This window comes from Meles meles, chromosome 6, assembly GCF_922984935.1.
Source record: "Meles meles chromosome 6, mMelMel3.1 paternal haplotype, whole genome shotgun sequence".
NCBI lineage: Eukaryota > Metazoa > Chordata > Mammalia > Carnivora > Mustelidae > Meles > Meles meles.
In genome coordinates, this window is record NC_060071.1 from 53,942,788 (window position 1) to 53,959,092 (window position 16,305).

The window sequence follows — 16,305 nt, forward strand, 5'->3', positions numbered from 1 at the left end:
GAAAGAGGAAGGGGGTAGATCCAGAGCAGGATGTGTCTTATCTGCAGTCCTGCGTCTTGCCCTATCTCCGAAACTGCCTCTTAAAAGGCCTAGATTCCTGTTAGGATCCTGGGGGAAGTTGCCTCAAGACAGCTTCAGATCTCCTGAATGTACCCAGGCCTCAGAAAAATGGACCATTGGGGATAGCATTTCAGACCTGGAACTTGGCCAGCCAGCTCAGATGACTGGGGTTACAGCTGAAGAATGAAATCATTACTGGCTTAAGTTCTCAGTGAACAATGTAGTATTTGTTTAACACTTCTGAGTGCTTGTTGATTGATCAAGTTTCAGAAAATACTCTCTTCCAGTGTAAAGTATTTAGACTGGGTGTAGGAATAAGTCAGGGAGGTCTGAGGTTTGTCCTGAACTTTCACTGACCTTCCAGCCCCGTGAAAGCATGGCTCTTGTAATCAGTTCATCCTGTCCAATGATGCGTCTAAGGAAAGAGAAGAGGGCTGTCTCTGGGATGGCCAAATAGATCATGCCTACTTATCTGCATGTTATCATCTCAGTCTCTGAAACACTTTCTGCTCCTGACTCTATGCCCACTTAACTTCATTTGTGACTTTGTGGAACATCATGTAGTGAGAAAAAGCATGGGCCTGAATTAGAGCCTACGGCTAACAACATGGTGCTGCTTATGCATTGCTGTACGGCACACTTACTAAACACCAATACTTTCATTATCTCTGATTTTATGGTTTAGGTGTAAAACATCAGTCTTCGGCAGGGTAGGGTAAAGACAAGGGAAAAAATGCAAACACATCCTAAACTTTGGAGTTCATCATAGTGGTATGGGCAAAACAATTCTCAGACTATGTTAGATGTATTACAAGAGTGAGCAAATGAGCAGAGGGTTAATGTTGTGAAGAGCCAGTGTTCAACCTGGACATGTGTTTATGGAATAGGTGGAGGAAACAGAGGGAAGGAAGAAACTTTTTCCTCCACACTCTTAGGTTCAGAGACTGGGAATGTACAAGTTAAACTGACAAAAGATAGACTAACAAAAGAAAAAACCCAAGTTACATACACATACACAGCACCAAGAGTGAACCCTAATGGCTTCTATGGACTTGGGGTGATGTGTCAATGTAGATCCATCATTTGTAACAAACGTACTGCTCTAGTGTAGGATGTTGAGAGTGGGGGAGGCTGTGGATGGGGGGTGGGGCATGGGGACACAGGGTATATGAAAATTTTGCTTTCTGCTCATTTTTTCTGTGGATCTAAAACTGCCCCCAAAATGATGTCTACTTAGAAGGAAAAATTAAAAAGAGATGCTGATTTCTTCAAAAATATCAAAGACCTTGACTTATTTCACTCAGCATCATCTCTTCCAGTCCTGTCTATGTTGATACAAAAGTTGGGTATTCATCCTTTCTGATGGAGGCATAATACTCCATTGTATATGTCAAGAAGAGAGAGTCAATTATCATATGGTTTCACTTACTTATGCAGCATAAGGAATAACACGGAGGGCATTGGGAGATGAAGAGGAGAAGTGAGTTGTGGGAAATCAGAGAGGGAGACAAACCATGAGAGACTATGGACTCTGAGAAACAAACTGAGGGTTTTCAATGGGGGAGGGGTGGGGTGTTGGCTGAGCCTGGTGGTAGGTATTAAGGAGGGCATGTATTACATGGAACACTGGGTGTGGTGTGTAAACAAAGAATTTTGGAACACTGAAAAAAATTAAAAATAAAACAAAAGAATGTCAGTGCTAAAAAAAAGTTTCAGAGATCTATGATACAGAGACTGTGGAAATATTATAGATTAAAGATGGCTAAAGATACATGGCAACTAACTGTGACACCTGACACTGGCCTTGAACCCGAACTAGGCGAAGCACACAGCTGAGAGAGCATATGTGATGCAGGAACGGTTTCTGCATGCATAACCTCCAAGTCTGTACTTCTGTGCCCTCCACATGACAGGCACAAGCCCTGTCCTACACCATCCCTACCCCTCAAATGCACATGAGAGGGAGGTGGAGATGAGTGACCTTGGAGATTTAAAGCCATTGCTCTACACAGGAGGACCTAGAGTGGGTCAGGCACAGTTTCAGGATTTGCCATAAGCAGAGAAATGAGAAGACAACCTTGATCTTAATCAAGAATGTGTGGACAGACCATGTGATTGATCAGATTCAATGAAACCCTCTTGAGAACAAGCTTTCAGGCTCTTGGACAGGCTGCACACAGTGTCCATGTGCCCAGAGAAGATAAGCTGTGTGTACTCTGTGTGGACAGACTGACCAGACCACAATAAATGATGTTGATAAAGAAGGGAATTAGGCCACTGAGAAAGAAGGGGACAATCAGACAGAAGATCTTTATTCCATCAGTGGTCTTTCATGATTGTTGATGTGTGCGAACCCCGATTCTTTCAAAGACCAGCCCATGTAGTCCACTGTTTTTGGTAGGATGAAAACCGTATAGAGAGATCCAATGGACAGAGAGTCCACGTTTATCTTTCATAGTCCAGTGGGGCATCTCCCAGTCTTCTCTGCTGCTCTGTCATAATGGTTCTAAATCTTTGTGTTTGAATTTGAATGCAATTGATTTTTCGCTTTTCTCAGTGTTTACAGTAAATCAACATCTGTACAGAATTTGTCATTAGTTAACATAGTTTGTTGTTGCCACCACTGCTATCATTTCAATGTCTATTGCTCTTACTTCCAGGCTGCCAATGGTGGGACGCTTAGGATGGCTCCTCCAGGGAAAGCATCACTCATGTCATGGTCTGAGGGTCAAGGGATTGAGCTACCTATTGGGTTCCGGATTCAGTTAGAATCTGTTTGAGATTCTTTTCCCCTCTGCCTCTGTTCCACCCCATTCCCCTGTTCCCACTCACTCTCTCTCTAAAATAAATGAATAAAATCTTAAAAAATTAAAAAGAAATTTGGGCTTTCCTGTTCCCATTTTCCTGAGGCCAGGGCATTTCTATGACAAGAAATCCAGGAGCTGCTGACTCCTCAACTGGATTCCTTCCTTTAGGTATTTTATTTCTTCTCTTTATGCCTTGTCACCACCATCTCATATCCCTTGCCTCTCCCCAACCACACCAGCCTCTTTAGGGGGAGAGAAGATGCCAAGTTTTGCCTGCTACAGGGCTTTTGCCCTTGTTTTTTCCTGCCTGAAATGTTCTTTTATATGACTGTCTCCTCATTTGACAGGTTTCACTTTAAATATCCCCTCATCAGAGTTCTTCCCTGACCACACTATCTGTGGTCCTTGTCTTAGTCTGTTCAGGATACTATAGCAAGCTTCCATATACTAGATTGCTTATAAAGAACAAACATCTCTTTCTAACAGTTTAGGGGACTGGGAAGTCCAAGGTCAAGGCACCAGCAGATTTGGTGTCTGCTGAGAATCCACCTCAGATTTATAGATGGTTTGTAGATGGCTACATTTTTGCTGTGTCCTCATATGGTGGCAGGGCAGGGAGTTCTCCTGTGGCCCACTCCTGTGGGCTCCACCCTCATGACCTAATCACCTCTCAAGGGCTTGACCTCCTAATACCATCACATGGGGATTTAACATTTCAAACATTCTGTCTGTAGCAATTCTGTTTTTCTACCCACCAGTTCCTCTATTTGATTAATTAGTCTAATTAATCTTCAATTAATAGTGGTCAATTAATCTTCACCAAAGCAAGCAAGACTATCCAAAAGCAAAAAGACAGTCCCTTCAACAAATGGTTGGGAAAGCTGGACAGCTACATACCAAAGAAAGAAACTGGACCACTTTCATTTACCAAACAAAAACAAACCCCAAATGGATTGAGGACCTAAATGTGAGACCTGAAACCATAAAAATCCTAGAAGAGAGCACAGGCAGTAATTTCTCTGACATCATCTGTAGCAACAAATTTCTAGATATGTCTCCTGAGACAAAGGAAGTAAAGGCAAAAATAAACCACTGGGACTACCTCAAAAGAAAAAGGTTCTGTGCAATGAAGGAAACCATCAATAAGACTAAATGGCAACCAGGGCACCTGGGTGGCTCAGTCAGTTAAGCATCGGCCTTCAGCTCAGGTCATGATCCCAGGATCCTGGGATTGAGCCCTCATCATGCTCCCTGCTTAGCAGGGATACTGCTTCTCCCTATGCCTCTGCCTCTCTCTTTCTTCTCTGTCTCTCATAATTGAATAAATAAAATATTTTTTAAAAAATATTTTATTTATTAATTTGACAGAGAGATAGCACAAATAGACACAGTGGTAGGCAGAGGGAGAGAGAGAAGCAAGCTCTCCACTGAGCAGGGAGCCCGAAGCGGGGTTCAAGCCCAGGACCCTTGGATCATGACCTGAGCTGAAGGCAGATGCTCACTTAACAACTAGGCCACCCAGGCACTCCAAGTATCAGGGCTTTTTTTTTTTTTTTTTTTGGTATTTCTACATTTTTTTTTAATTTGTTTATTTACAGCATAACAGTGTTCATTGTTTTGGCATCACACCCAGTGCTCCATGCAGTACGTGCCCTCCCTATTACCCACCACCTGGTTCCTCAACCTCCCACCCCCCCGCCCCTTCAAAACCCTCTGGTTGTTTTTCAGAGTCCATAGTCTCTCATGGTTCATCTCCCCTTCCAGTTTCCCTCAACTCCCTCTCCTCTCCATCTCCCCATGTCCTCCATGTTATTTGTTATGCTCCACAAATAAGTGAGACCATATGATACTTGACTCTCTCTGCTTGACTTATTTCGCTCAGCATAATTTCTTCCAGTCCCGTCCATGTTGCTACAAAAGTTGGGTATTCATCCTTTCTGATGGAGGCATAATACTCCATTGTGTATATGGACCACATCTTCCTTATCCATTCATCCGTTGAAGGGCATCTTGGTTCTTTCCACAGTTTGGTGACCGTAGCCATTGCTGCAATAAACATTGGGGTACAGATGGCCCTTCTTTTCACTACATTATCAGGGCTTTTAATGACAGTTTTAATGATACCTAAAACGGTCATCAGGCAAAATGTGCTTTCTTCCCAACACCAAACTGCTTTCCTAAGAAAGAATGGTGGGACACCAAGAGAGAAATCAATGACGATTCTTCTTAGAGAAAAATATTTTTGTATCAAAATAGGGATTCTCTGATGGTGTGTGTTATCAGACATCCTTCTGAAAGACATCAAAGAAAAAATGGCTGGGGCCTCTGGCTGGCTCAGTCAGAAGAGCATGCTGACTCTTGATGTAGGTGTCATGATTTTGAGCCCTACTTTGAATATAGAAATTACTTAAAAAATCAATCAATCAATCAATCTTTAAAAAAATATTGCAGTTGGGACCCCTAAGTGGTACAGTCAAAGTGACCGACTCTTGGTTTTGACTTATTTCTAGATCTCAGGTTCTGGAGGTCAAGCCCCACATTGGGTTCTACACTCAGCCTGGAGTCTGCTGGTTTCTCTCTTCCTCTCCCTCTGCACAATCCTCACACTTGCTTGCTCGCCCTCTCTCTCTAAAATAAATAAATAAATCTTAAGAAGAATTGCAGTTGTCCAGAGGGTGAATCATTTTTCTTGAAGTCTTCTTGGGGAGAAAGAAGTGAATTAACCCCACAGAAATCAGTCAAGAATTCTCTGAGCAACCCTGGGATTCCAAACATTCTTCTATCAGTATTACCCACCTGGAAGGGGATTCCAAAACTCGAGGTGAGTGTGTGGTCCCACTGCAGTAAGAAGAGGGTTTGATGAGGCTGGAAACAATCTCAACATCTGATTTAAGAAGGCAGTATGTTAAATAACATCTCCACTTTTTTTTCTTTTTAGAGAAGTAACACATATTCAATTCAGAAATGTTAGGAAATTTGGAAAAAATCACAAATCTTAAAATCACAAATCTTAAAAAAGACCAAAAACAAAAACAGGGGTGCTTGGGTGATTCAGTTGATCAAGTGGCTGCCTTCTGTTCATGTCACGATCTCAGGGTCCTGGGATGGAGTCCCGAGTGGGACTCCTTCCTCAAAGAGGAGTCTGCTTCTCCCTCTGTGCACCTCACCCCCAGGTTGTGCAAACATGCTCTCTCCATCTCAAGTAAATAAATAAAATTTTAAAACAAAGCAAAACAAAACCAAAAAAACCTAGTTAGCTGTAATCTCGACAAAGATAAACACTCTTCATTTTCACAATTTCCAACCAGTATTTTTTTTGATTGTATTTGAAATGAAAATTTGTGATAGGATACATAGCATTTTATCTTCTGCTTTTTTTTTTGTCGTAACAATATAAAGAGACTATTTTCCCATTTCCATAAGCTTTCTCCTGGGGTGTATTTTATAGTGGCAGCATTGTTTTCTAGGCGATGTAATGCCTAGATTTCAGTATTCTTGAACTTCCTTTTTTTTTTTTAAAGATTTTTTTTTAGTGACTCCTGGGTGGCTTGGTAAGTTAAGCACCTGCCTTCAACTCAGGTCATGAAGCCAGGATCCTGGGATCCTGCCTGCTTCTCCCGTTGTCAGCTACTCCCCCTGCTTGTGCTCTCTCTCTGTCAAAGATTTTATTTACTTATTTGACAGAGAGAGAGAGAGAATGTGAACATGGGGAAAGGAAGCATAAGAGAGAGTAGTAGATTCTCAGGGGTACAGGGAACCCAACAGTGGTCGATCCCAGGACCCTGAGAACATGACCTGAGACACCCAGGCCGCGCATAATGTCCTTGAACTTCTGTCTACTTTATCATTGGTCAAGAACAGAGAACTATGTATTTTGAACTTCACTATGCTCAGTGATTCTTATTTAATTAATTATTTACAGATTTCACAATTTGGTGTGTTCATGGCCCCACATAACTTCTCATTGGCCTTAAAGTATCCAATCCTCGGGTGTGCTCTGCTTGGCTAAGTAGTTATGTATAGGGTCTCATTATCCATAAGGAGTAAAGCTCTGATTTAAACCAATGTCCTTCATCTGACTTTAACTTTCTGAAGGCAATATGTGACAGGCAGCAGGACCAGGAAATATGTAGAAATTTACTCTCTATGAAAACACTCATCTTTATATTGAGGAGAAAACCGTCTTTGTAACATGAGACTAACCAAGTCCTCTGAAGACAACCAAGAGGAAAAAAGCACATTTCCTAAAATTAATGGTTGAGATTAGTGGCAATTACTGAACAATATATAGCTTAGGCAACAAAAATTTATATGAGGAGATTAGGCATACAGTAAATATGTTTAATTATCTGCATCAAGTCTCTGTCCTAGAGGAGGGAATGAGGACACAAAGAATAGGGCACCTGCATTTACTTGGTCAGATACTCTTCTGTTCTGTACCAGACCCCAGGCCCTCAGCACCTCCCATTCCCTGGGCCTCTCTCCATTTCCCCCTGCCCCTCCAAGCACTCCTCTGAGCAACTCACTCCATCATCACATCCTCCTGCCTTGTCACACATCTCTCTCTACCTCCCCCTTCTTTCCTTCCCTCCCATCTCAGTGTCCTGGTCTAACAGGTTCCCTCAGAGATCTCTACAGACTGCAAATCTCATTTGGGGATTGCCATAGAGTACTAAGAGATCCTCAAAACAAGAAAACATGTTTTTTAATACCCATTTCTATTGTTATTTATTTTAGTGAGCTTAACCTGTTACTCTACCTTTACTGCTCCTCAGCTGGAAAATGAGGAATTTCGTACGAATGTCTTTAGGAATTCTTTTCAGCTCAGACTTTATTTAGAATGTGAATACTCTCATTAAGGAATCTAGATGTGTGTGTGTGTGTGTGTGTGTGTGTGTGTGTGTGTGCCTATAGAGGAAAGTGTATGGGAAATTTGACTGAGATGCATTACTTATCTATATAAATCTGATATTCCTAAATCATTACAAATTCATGCAGAAAAGGTATGATTTTTTGAAAAGAAATTGTTTTTACATACAGCCTGCATCACTATTTTAAACTACGCAAACCATTTTTAAGCTGATTTTATTCTAGGTGAGATGCCAAGGCCTGTGGCTCAGAACTGTTGTTCAACTGAACAAGAGAGAAGATCAGCTCAAAAGACTAGAGTATGATTTCAAACGTCTAAGACCCTCTAGCTTAGAGGATTGGAGAATACACAGAGAGCCTCTCAGTCAGCAGACATGAGTGTCAGAGTTTCCATCCTCAGCTGTCTCTGATAAAGTTTCTTCCCTTCATCTACCTTTGGTCTAAAAGGCAGTCAAGAGGCCTGGAATATGACACCCAGGAGGAAACTCTTTTTGACAGGTGCTATGTATCCTAACATATCTTGGCTTCACTCATCATGTATAGCCATCATAATTTTCCACTGAGCATTGGAAATGAAGGGTCCTGACACTGTGTGGGTGTACTGATTTCATTCTAGACATTTTTATGAAGCCTCACAACAATGCTGTCCTGTCAGTAACCCCCTCCTCCACTTCCTTAGAGATGATACTGACTCTTACCTGTTCTCAGAATCTAGGGTGACCTACCATCAAACTGATTATATCCCTATCATAGAGAATTTTACTGTTTACCTGGTAGAAAAGAAAGAGTGAGCTCCTAGTCTGAGGCTCAGCTGGGATGGCTTGTATGGCCTCTGTCTAGTGCCAGCTGGGCCTGTACCTGCAACTCTAACTCAGGCTACAGAATTCTGGGTGACATCACTCTCCAGTTTCATCCATCGTCTGGGACAGTTGGGACACAGGGCTTCTCTCTCTTCATGGCCATCCACCCTCTAGGACTTTTCCCCCACAACCTCCACCATGAACCCAGCTGCAGGGGAGCTGTTTTTTCCAGGAAGCTCCGGTTTCCAAGGCGGTAAAACCAGAAACAGCAAGGCCTAGACACAACACTTCATGCAGTCAATTCTGTCACACTCTGTCAGTCCAGGTCAGGCACAAACCCAGCGCAGATGTACAGAAATCAGTGGCTTTGTAATACACTAACAATACAGAAAGGGAAATTAGAGATTCGATTCCATTTACTATAGCACCAAGAACCATAAGATACCTGGGAATAAACCTAACCAAAGAGGTAAAGGATCTGTACTTGAGGAACTACAGAACACTCATGAAAGAAATTGAAGAAGACACAAAAAGATGGAAGACCATTCCATGTTCTTGGATCGGAAGAATAAACATTGTTAAAATGTCTATACTGTCTAGAGCAATCTATACTTTTAATGTCATTCTGATCAAAATTCCACCGCTATTTTTCAAACAGCTGGAGCAAATAATTCTAAAATTTGTATGGAATCAGAAGAAACTCTGAATTTCTAAGGAAATTTTGAAAAAGAAAAACAAAACTGGGGGCATCATATTACCTGATTTCAAGCTTTACTACAAAGCTGTGATCACCAAGACAGCATGGTACTGGCATAAAAACAGACACATAGACCAGTGGAACAGAGTAGAGAGCACAGATATGGACCCTCAACTCTATGGTCAAATAATCTTTGACAAAACAGGAAAAAATATACAGTGGAAAAAAAGACAATCTCTTCAATAAATGGTGCTGGGAAAACTGGACAGCTATATATAGAAGAATGACACTCTACCATTCTCTTACACTGTACACAAAGATAAACTCAAAATGGATAAAAGACCTCAACATAAGACAGGAATCCACGAGAACTCACAGAAGAAACATAGGCAGTAACCTCTTTGATATCAGCCACAGCAACTTCTTTCAAGATATGTCTCCAAAGGCAAAGGAAACAAAAGTGAAAATGAACTTTTGGGACTTCATCAAGATCAAAAGCTTCTGCACAGCAAAGGAAACAGTCAACAAAGCAAAGAGGTGACCCATGGAATGGGAGAAGATATTTGCAAGTGACAGTACAGACAAAAGACTGATATCCAGGATCTATAAATAACTTCTCAAACTCAACACACACAAACCAGATAATCATGTCAAAAAATGGGCAAAAGACATGAACAGACACTTCTCCAATGAAGATATTTGGTGCTATAGTAAATGGAATTGATTCTCTAATTTCCCTTTCTGTACTGTTAGTGTATAAGAAAGCCACTGATTTCTGTACATTGACTTTGTATCCTGCCACGTTACTGAATTGCTGTATGAGTTCTAGTAGTCTGGGGGTGGAGTCTTTTGGGTTTTCCATATAAAGAATCATGTCATCTGTGAAGAGAGAGAGTTTGACTTCTTCATTGCCAATTTGGATCCCTTTTATTTCTCTTTGTTGTCTGATTGCCATTGCTAGGACTTCTAATACTATGTTGAACAAGAGTGGTGAGAGTGAGCATTCTTGTCGTGTTCCTGATCTCAATCTTTCTGAATATATCTTGCCAGCCCTTTCTGGCTTGCCAGGTTTCTGTGGACAGGTCTGACGTTATTCTGTTGGGCTTTCCTCTGAGCATAAGGAATTTTTTTCTTTGTCCTAGCTGCTTTCAGAGCTCCTGTCTACAATTATGATTCATCACTTTCACTATCATGTGTCTTGAGGTCTTTCTAGATTCTGTGATCTTGAGGGGGGGGGAGACATTTCTGCCTCTAGTACATGAATGCTGGTTCCATTCACAAGATTGGGAAAATGTTCATGGAGAATTTGTTCAACTATATCTACTAGTCTTCTTTCTTTCCCTCCCCCTCAGGGATTCCAATAATTCTGACATTGGAACATTTCATGGCATCATTTATTTCCCTAATTCTGTTTTTGTGGCTTCTAAGCTGTTTGTTCCAGGTTTCCTCCTGATCCTTTTTCTCTATCTGTTTGTCTTCCAGATCACTGATTCTATCTTCTGTATCAGTTACCCTAGCTTTTAGAGAATTTAGATTAGATTGGAACTCATTGAGAACATTGTGAACATCATCCCTGGTGGCCTTCACCTCTGCCCTAATCAACCCCATTTTGTCATCCATGGCTTACTCCAACCTAACTATTGCCTGGATAATTGTTAGCCTGAATTCCCTTTCCAACAAATTGTCTAGGTCCATAGCCATTAGCTCTGTTGCAGAAAGCCCATCCTCTGAATTTTTCCTCTGTTGGGCATTCCTCCTCCTTGTCTTTTAGGTGAGAGATGGCTGAATGGATGTGTAGCTGAATATATTGACAGTGGTGCAGGCAAGGTGCACCCTGGGATGCTTCTGAGCAGTCAAGAGTCCCCACACAAAAGAAAAAAAAAGCAGAGAGAGAGAGAGACAGGAAAAAAAAAAAAAGAAAGATAAAATAAAGAGAAGGCCCAGCCCAAATGGGCCCCAAGGTAATATTTATGAAGTATACAAACAAAAACCGACAAACAAAACGACCGACAAAAGTAGATGACAAGAGAAAAGAAAATAAATAAGTAAAAACAAACAAAAAAGAACTTCACCAACAAGAACCCCAAGTATAGGATTTATATACTACCAGGACAGAAGCAAATACACAGAAACACTGGTGGAAGAAAAAGATGGGAGAGTAGTTATAAATTCTCAGTGTGGGTGAGGAAGGTTATTATTTTTTTTTATTTGTTTATTTACAGCATAACAGTGTTCATTGTTTTGGCATCACACCCAGTGCTCCATGCAGTACGTGCCCTCCCTATTACCCACCACCTGGTTTCTCAACCTCCCACCCCCCCCCCCCCCGCCCCTTCAAAACCCTCTGGTTGTTTTTCAGAGTCCATAGTCTCTCATGGTTCATCTCCCCTTCCAGTTTCCCTCAACTCCCTCTCCTCTCCATCTCCCCATGTCCTCCATGTTATTTGTTATGCTCCACAAATAAGTGAGACCATATGATACTTGACTCTCTCTGCTTGACTTATTTCGCTCAGCATAATCTCTTCCAGTCCCGCCCATGTTGCTACAAAAGTTGGGTATTCATCCTTTCTGATGGAGGCATAATACATTGTGTATATGGACCACATCTTCCTTATCCATTCATCCGTTGAAGGGCATCTTGGTTCTTTCCACAGTTTGGTGACCGTAGCCATTGCTGCAATAAACATTGGGGTACAGATGGCCCTTCTTTTCACTACATCTGTATCTTTGGGGTAAATACCCAGCAGTGCAATTGCAGGGTCATAGGGAAGCTCTATTCTTAATTTCTTCAGGAATCTCCACACTGTTCTCCAAAGTGGCTGCACTAACTTGCATTCCCACCAACAGTGTAAGAGGGTTCCCCTTTCTCCACATCCTCTCCAACACATGTTGTTTCCTGTCTTGCTAATTTTGGCCATTCTAACTGGTGTCAGGTGGTATCTCAATGTGGTTTTAATTTGAATCTCCCTGATGGCTAGTGATGATGAACATTTTTTCATGTGTCTGATAGCCATTTGTATGCCGAGGAAAGTTATTTTGATTCTTCTTGGATGTATCTTGATATCTTTGTTAAAGGACTCAACTTTCCTAAGATAAAGGGGGATTAAAAACTGGTTTATCTAAGGGGTAGCATTGATTGGGGAAAGGGCATTACCTTGAAGCTTAACTCTATATGAATATTAAAAAAAGAAATAAAAAGAATAAACTAAACTAAACTAAACTAAAATTTAAAAAATTAAAAAATTGAAAAGCAAAAGAAAAACACAGGTATATGTATCAAAAAGTTCAGGTTAAAAGTTATTATGTAATTTGATGTAATGGACATCTCACTGTGATGGCAAATAGGTTAAAAACTTATATATAAAAAAAATGAACCAGAATAGTGAGAAGGAATTAAAAATAAAAGTTGTGTCTATGAAATAGTGGTGGTTATCCTCTTGTCTTTTTTTTTTTTTTTTTTTTTTGGGTTGGTTTTGTGGGGGAGGGGCCTGCCATGTGGGTTTTCAGGGAGTCTTGCTGGGCTTAAGTCCTACTGCTCCCATCAAGTGGGTGAGCTCTGAGGAAACCGGTTTTTCAGGCTTTTGTTCTCTGGAGGTTTTTTTGTTTGTTTGTTCATTTGTTTTCTCTCACCTTGGCAGCTTTTGATGGCTTTTGTTGATTTAGAGGAAAGCAAACTGCACCCAGACCTCCCTCTCAGAGAGAAGCCTCAGTCTGTTCCCCTCTGGGTGCTCCAGAGCACATAAATTCCCCCTTTGCTGCTGGCAGAGCACATTCCCAGTCACAGTCTCTGGGGTCACAGGAACTCCTGCTTGTACACCAAACCACAATAGCTGCAGCTGTCTGGACAGCTCCAGACAACCAGAGAGGTCCCAAGCAGCCATAGTGCACTGAGATTTTTTTTCCCTCTCGCCCAGCCTGGGAGTGTTCAAACTCCCTGGGTCTGATAGAGCTCTGGCTGGCTCTTGCACTCACCTCTCTCAGGGGAGGGTGTGGGGCAAGACTCAGACTGGTAGCGAGGCTCACACATGGAGAGTGCAAAAGACTGTGGTTCTGCTGGCTGGTGAGTCTCCCTCACCCTCATGGGAGCTGCCATTCAAATGCTCACAGGGGCGCTGGTGGCTCAGGGACCAAGACCTGGCTTCTTTGCTGCACTCTCTCTGGCTTGGCACCAGGGGTGGTTGTCCTGGGTCGGGGGACTTAAGCCCCTGTCCCTAACTTCCCAGATTCCCACAATTTCCCCCCACGATTCTTTGCTCTTTATGAGTGCTTTCAACCAGACTCCAAGTTAATGCTGGTCCCCAGTTGCAGGGCACTCTCATATTGGGGTATTACTTTCCACTAGGTCACTTCTGGTGGCTTTTGTTTATCTTCTGATATCAGTCTGATGTTCCCAGTCCACTTTACCTGCCCACTGGCGTATTCTGCCCCCATAGAGGTCCAGAAGTGTATAATTCTAATCTCAGGCTGATTTCATGGGTGATCAGAGTTCTTTGGTAGAAAATCAGCTCACTTTAGGGTACAGGTTGAAATGGTGCTTCCTCCTACTTCCCTGCCATCTTGTTGTTCTCAACATTTTTTTTAACTTAAATTTATTTTATTTTAAATTCAATTAATTATCATGTAGTGTCTTATTAGTTTCAGAGGTGGAGTTCAGTGACTCATTGGCTGTATATAACACCCGGTGCTCATTATATCCCATGCCCTCCTTAATGTCCATCATCCAGTTAACCCATCCCCACCCTCCACTCCAGCAATCCTCAGTTTGTTTTTTTCTTTTCTTTTCTTTATTTATTTGACAGACAGAGATCATAAGTAGGCAGGTAGAGAGAGAGGGGAAAGCAGGCTCCCTGCTGAGCAGAGAGCCCAATGCAGGGCTTGATCCAGGACCCTGGGATCATGACCTGAGCAGAAGGCAGAGGCTTAACCCACTGAGCCACTCAGGTGCCCCCTGTCCCAGTTTGTTTCTTATGATTAAGAGTCTCTTAGGGTTTGTTTCCCTCTTGGAGTTCATCCTGTTTTCTTTTTCCCTCCTTTCCTCTGTGCCCCCCTCTTTTGTTTCAAAATTCCACATATGAGTGAAAACATATGATAATTGTCTTTCTCTGAATGACTTCTTTCACTTAGCATAATACCCTCTAGTTCCATCCATGTCATTGCAAAGGGCAAAATTTCATTTTTTTTGATGTGTGAGTAATAGTCCATTGTATATCTATACCACCTCTTCTTTACCCATTCACCTGCCCATGGACATCTGGGCTCTTTCCATAGTTTAGCTATGTGGACATTGCTGCTCTAAACATTGGGGTACAGGTGCTCCTTCAAAACACTATTTGTATCTTTGGGGTAAATGCTTAGTAGTGCAATTGCTGGGTCATAGGATGGCTCTATTTTTAATGTTTTGAGGAAACTCCATAATGTTTTCCAGAGTGGCTTTATTAATTTGCATTTCTACCAGCAGCGTAAGAGTTTCTCTGCATCCTTGCCAACATTTTTAGTTTCCTGACTTGTTAATTTTAGCCATTCTGACTGGTGTGAGGTGATATCTCATTGTGGTTTTGATTTGTATTTCCCTGATGCCAAGTGATGTTGAGCAGTTTGTCATGTGTCTGTTGGCCATTTGGATGTCTTCTTTGCAAAAATGTCTGTTCATGTCTTCTGCCCAGTTCTTGACTGGATTATTTATTCTTTGGATTTTGAATTTGATAAATTCCTTGTAGAGTCTGGATACTAGCCCTTTATCTGGTATGTCATTTGCAAATATCTTCTCCCATTCTGTTAGTTGTCTTAGTTTTGTTGACAGTTTCCTTTGTTGTGGAAAAGCTCTTTATCTTGATGAAGTCCCAAAAGTTCATTTTTGCTTTTGTTTCCCTTGCCTTTGCAGAGGTGTCCAGTAAGCAGTTGCTGCTGCTGAGGCTGAACAGGTTGCTGCCTGTGTTCTTCTCTAGGATTTTGATAAATTCTTGTCTCATGTGTGGGTCTTTCATCCATTTTGAGTTCCAAACTCAAAATTTAGTAATAGGAAATCAAAATATCCAAGTGTTCAATATCATTTTTCATTAAGGAAATGGAAATTAGAACCATTACACACTTACTCTAATGGTCAAAATGAAAACAACTGACCATAGCCAAAACCATCAAAGATGTGGAGCAACTGCAACTCCTCTGCTGGGGGAATGAAGGTGCCTCCTGGAGGACCACAGCGAGAGCCCGCCAGGAGGAGGGCATACCTGAGCCAGGACCTAGAGCAGGTTTTGCAGCTTGCTTTCCCGCCCAGGTGGCAGGGGGCCCATGTGGGCAAAGCTGTCAAGTACCAGGGCAAGGTCGCTGTGGGCTGGCCCAGCTGGCCCTGGACAGCCACTCTGCCCTGTGCTTGGCGAGACAGCAGGAAGATGTGGTGTGATGAACATTCCGCCCTGGGAACTGGGTCTGTGCAGAGACCCTGGTCCCGCTGCACCTGCCAGGCCCCATCCTCTCTGCTTGGAAAGCTACATGTTAAAAATGTGTCAGTGTGAAAAATAAATAAATGCAATAAATAACATGTTTTTGCTCTCAGGAGAGATTTTTTCCACCTTAGCAGCGCTATCATTTACTTCAATGAAGTATGTAGTAACTTACCTTCAAGCTCCACTTCCAAGGAGTTTCCCTTTTTATTCCTACCACAGGTGTTCATACAGCAAGAGTCAACTCCTCTCCCTTGCTTGCATGGGAAAATTCTGAAAGCCTGGGCCTACCAATTAATGACTACTTCGTAGAAAAATTGGTTTCAAACTACACCATTTCATTCGGCCAAATACCTGAGCAGTTCTCTACAGAACTGTCGTGGTCTTTGAAAAGAAGGATAGTTTGAGAGACTGTCATAGTCAGGAGGAGCCTAAGGAGACAGGTAATGAAATGTCAATTGTGTCCTGGATGGAACCCTGGCACAGAAAAAGGATGTTAGTAAAAACTAAGGAACTCTGAATCAAGTATGGGTTTCAGTTCAATCATACTAAAAATAAAACAACTAAGATACTCCCCTGCTTTCCTTTGTCCTTGGGAGTGAACACTCTGGGACTCCCTCCTGGTGAGCTGG

At 42.0% G+C, this 16,305-nt stretch overlaps 1 protein-coding gene across 2 annotated transcripts in view; it reads right to left on the bottom strand.

Annotated features, from left to right (window-relative positions):
* Positions 1–16,305, bottom strand: part of LOC123944925 (ribonuclease pancreatic-like) — a 64,297-nt gene that overhangs the window by 9,121 nt on the left and 38,871 nt on the right. The window contains exon 1 of one of the 2 annotated variants that reach the window (XM_046010371.1): positions 8,728–8,742. The exons of the other annotated variant lie outside the window; for it this stretch is intronic. The gene's annotated coding sequence lies outside the window, so the exon portion shown is untranslated. Of the gene's footprint in view, positions 1–8,727; positions 8,743–16,305 lie in introns of those variants that run through there. 2 annotated transcript variants of the gene reach the window in all.